This window comes from Myodes glareolus, chromosome 10 (genome assembly GCF_982192425.1).
Source record: "Myodes glareolus chromosome 10, mMyoGla1.1, whole genome shotgun sequence".
NCBI lineage: Eukaryota > Metazoa > Chordata > Mammalia > Rodentia > Cricetidae > Myodes > Myodes glareolus.
The window spans coordinates 45,946,736-45,951,384 of NC_142035.1; the positions used below are offsets into that span (position 1 = coordinate 45,946,736).

General features: G+C 45.8%; 1 pseudogene; it reads left to right on the forward strand.

Moving 5' to 3' along the window:
- The first annotated feature begins 1,474 nt into the window (after positions 1 to 1,474).
- LOC125413903 (non-selective voltage-gated ion channel VDAC1-like) lies at positions 1,475 to 2,299 on the forward strand (annotated as a pseudogene).
- Positions 2,300 to 4,649: the final 2,350 nt, after the last annotated feature.

The following is a 4,649-nucleotide window of genomic DNA, read 5'->3' on the forward strand; positions in this document are numbered from 1 at the left end:
TTGTCTTTATTTTATGCTTTACAATTTATAACTACTGGAAATGGAGAATATTAGCTTTCCATTTTCTTCTATCCTTCTTTTTAAAATTATTTTATATAGTATTTTATGTGTATAAGTGCTAAGTGCTTTTGTTTGAATGTGTGTCTGCGTTACATGTGTACCTGGTGTCCACAGAAGTGAGAAGGGGACTTTGGGTCCCAGGTAGTGGAGTTATAAACCATTGAAAGCTGCCATGTTGGTGCTAAAAATCAAACTCAGATTCTCTGCAAGAGCAGCAATTCTCTTAAGCATTTCTCCAGCTTCTGATCTTCTTACTTTGTCACTTAACTATGTGTGACTTCTTCCCTGTGACCTTTCAAAAGTTGTTCATTCACTGGGAGTGTGTAATCAATAAATCTATTTGGAGGCACACAGACACCACAGAGAGGATGCCACGGGCAACCTCACCATCTTGGAAGCACACGCTCTCTCCTTAGGGCCTCATGCACAGGCCATGAACCCTTATTACCTACGTCCCAGCCAGGATGTCAGTGTCTGTTGAACCAGCCAATATTAGCCAGGTTTCAAATAGAAATGAAATAACAGCAGGCACGCTCTGTTTAGTTCTCGCCTGGACATCTCTCCTAAGATCACTGTTCTAAAGGTTATGACCACGAGCTTCGCCCCTCCCACGGGCTGCCCATCACTCTCCAACCTCGCAACCAGCAGCTAATCAGAGCAGGCCTGTGGATGACAGTCCAGCCCCTCCCCCCAGTCACATTAGCAAGAAGTCACTAGCTCTTTCCCTCTACTTTTGCCTGTCTGTCCCACACTGCATTGTGTTCTTAACCCACAGTCTCTGGCTCCCCAGGAAGGTATTACGCTAATGAAAAGTGGCCTTCTGTCTGACAGTGGCAGAAACTCATTTGCAAACTGCACCACACAGTCATTTGAGCAATGATGTCCTCAGTCCCCACCCAGAGCTGGTGCATCTGGGAGTGGCCTAGAATTCTGCCTTTATGTGCAGCTTTCGACTTGTTAGCACTGTTGGGTGTTCTAATCAGAACTTCAGGATTCCACACCGTATTTCTGGCTAACTCGTATTTTAGGAAATTTCTAAAAAGTCATGCTGTCAAAGCTGCCGTGGTTTGTTGGCGTGGACTTAGAACCATATCAAGGGCCTTGCGCTTGTTGAATTAATGATTCCTCTGGATTTCCAGGAAGAAAATAACGTGTTGTGCTAGTTGCTTAGGAAGAAATCTACTTAGACGCTCAATGAAAGACTGGAACGCAGACTCATAATTGAGTGTCATCGTTGGAAGAATGATGAAGCAAAAGATGGGTCATCAGTAAGATTTATTATTTTATCTTACAAAGACCTGGAAGAATTCTGTTTCTAAAAAAATCACAGCTATTTAAAGGAAAACTTCTGAGATGCCAAGCCGCAGCCCCCGCTATAGCTGCCCCGATCCCACCGTTCCCTTCCTCTGAGAACATGGCTCTGCCTCCCACATATGCCGATCTTGGCAAGCCTGCCAAAGACGTCGTCACCAAGGGGCTATGGCTTTTTCTAAATAAAACTTGACTTGAAAACGAAATCTGAGACCAGACTGGAATTTGCAAGCTCAGTCAACACAGGGACCACCAAAGTGAACGGCAGCCTGGAAACCACATACAGAGTCCAGTTTGACCTTTATAGAGAAGTGGGACACAGACGACACCATGGGCCCCGAGATCACCGTGCAAGAGCAGCTCGTGTCTGGACCAAAGCTGACCATTGATTCTTCCTTCTCACCTAACACTGGGCGGGAGTGGGGAGTGCTAAAAACAAGACAGGGTGCAGGAGGGATCATATCAGCCTGGCCTGAGATACGGACTTTGACCTCACTGGGCCCTTTGGCTATGAGGGCTGACTGGCTGGGTACCCGACGAATTTTGAAACCTTGAAGTGCCGAGTGACCCAAAGCAACCTCACAGTTGGCTACAAGACGGGTAGATTCCAGGTTCATACTATGGTGAACAACGGGACAGAGTTTGGTGGCTCCATTTACCAGAAGGTGAACAAGAAGTTGGAGGTCGCTGTCCCTCTCTCCTGGGTAGCAGGAAACAGTAACGCTCACTTTGAAATAGCAGCCAAGTATCAGGTCGACCCTGATGCCCGCTTTTGGGCCAAAGTGACCAAACAACTCCAGCCTAATCAACTTAGGGTACACTCATGCCCTAAAGCCAGGTCAAACTGACGCTGTCAGCTCCGCGGGATGGCAAGAACGTCAATACAGAAAGCCACAAGCTTGATCTACGCCTGGAATTTCAAGCATAAATGAACATGGTACAATCGTTAATTTTAAACTATCTTGCAGCATAGCTACCTGCAGAATTTAGTGTACCTTTTAATGCATGTTGGGGATGCAAGAATTGATAGATACTGCATTAGATCTCCAGACTAAGGATGACTTGGCTTTAGGGTGTTTGCCATTTTAGAGGTACAGCAGAAAACCCCATTCCAGAAAGGGTCCTTTTAGCTGTAGATGAGGGCTGGAAGGCGCCCTCGAGAGATGTCAGGCCACAGGTGGAAGCTGGGAATGTGTGGGGCCCTCTGTAAAGCTGTATCTAGTCCACAGGTGAAATTGTGACTTCCTAACCAACCCTGGTGTCCCAAGACCGTAACTGCTGTGTGCACGTACACACCTGTGTGACCTCTATTAAAGCCTCACCACTCTGTATTTTAGTAATTTAATGGGTACATTATAGAATCTTCCATTTTTATGGAAATAGCTCCTCCCCTTCACATGATGTAATTAACATCACTTAAAATAAAACTTGAATAAGATATTAAAACCTAAAAAAAAAAAAAAACAAGGAAAAGAAAAGCTTCATTCTCACTAGCTTTGAATGTTGTCTTGGGAGACTATGCTTTGATGAATTAAGCAATGATTGAAGCCATGTGTGGGGTGCCCATTTCGAATCCTAGCACGGCAGAGACAGAAGCATGTAGATCTCTCTGTGAGTTTGAGGCCAGTCTTCTCTACATAGTGGGCTCCAGCCTAGCTGGGACTACACACTGAAAGTCAGTCTCAAGAAAAACAGCCGGGGAGGTGGTGGTGCACGCCTTTAATCCCAGCACTCGGGAGGCAGAGCCAGGCGGGTCTTTGTGAGTTCAAGGCCAGCCTGGTCTACTCTACAAGAGCTAGTTCCAGGACAGGCTCCAAAGTCACAGAGAAACCCTATCTCAAAAAACAAAACAAAACAGGGATGATAATTTTATATTGACTCGCATGAGTCCACAGTGAATGCCTTGTGTGGCTATGTTTGCCTCTGGAAATGGCTTCAAGTGAGATGACCATCTGGGCTCTGAACCAGAAGGAGGATGACGATTCTAACGCAAACATGGGACCCAAATAAAGTGATGCTGCCATTGTGGGGAGGAGGATGTGTGAGCTGTGGAGAGGCCATGCCTGGGCTGCTCGTCTCTTCGTGTAGCAGAAATGGCAGAGGCAGCATAGCAATAACCACCAAATAAAACAAGGAATCTACAAAGAATTTGTCACTCAGGAACAGTTCTGGACAGGAAGAAAAGAAAGAAAAGACAGGGGCTGGGGTGGCAACTGCACCATGGCCCAGGGATGTTTATATAGCAGGCTGGGGCTCCTCCAAGAGTCTGGTTTATTGCATTCTCCTGGGTTTTCATGAGCTGGGCTAAGGGCTATACAACACTCTGCAGTAGAGCCCTTCATGATTCAGAACCTCTCCTGCTTGCCATTCTAAACCAAGCACTTGAGTCCAGATGGAGACAGACAGTTTTATTCAAGTTTTATTTTGTGCACACAGAATTGAGGCCAGACTTAGTTTCCTCCTTTGAGGGAAAGAGAAATGGGACCAGGCAATGCCCTTACCTTAGAATAATGTGGTTAGAATAATCCACCAAGGTAGACATGTGGGAGGGGCTTATATTCATAACAACAGATCATCAACTGGTGGCTTAAAATAACAGAACAATATTCATAGTTTGGAGCTAGAAGCCTGAAACTGAGGTTCAGTAGGCTGCACACTCTCTGAAAGCTTTGGAAGAATGCATCCTGCTTCTGCTAGCTTCCCATCCTTTTATTCCTTGGTTACAGGGGTCTCACCCTATTCTCTGATCTCCCTCTTTGTCTCTTTCCTCTTCTAACAAGGTTGCTCATCATATCAGATTAATGGTCCCATATTCCAGAATGACACTATCCTATTTAACTATATATGCAATTATCCTATTTTCAATAAAGCCACATTCTTTTTTTTTAATGTGCATTGGTGTTTTGCCATGGGTGTGGGTCTCCTGGGACTGGAATTTCAGACAGTTGTGAGTGAAAGACTCCCGTGGGCGTCTTCCTCCGGGAGAGACTCCCGTGCCCAAAGATCAGTCGAAAGCACGCAGCCGGATGCAAACAGCAAGAGGTTTATTGGATAGTGGATACGCAGGTACCTGGGGCGAACAAGTCTCTTGGAGGACTTGCGCGCCTGCAGGTTGGGGGTGAGGGGTTTTTATAGGAGAGCAAAAAGCGAGGTTTACAAAAGCAAGATGCAGGGTGGTAAATTCTTAACCTAAATAACAATGAGGGGACTACTCAACGGTTTACTGTTTCTCTTATCCTGCCTCCCCCTTTCCTGGCTGGCGACCAGATGTCTGATTG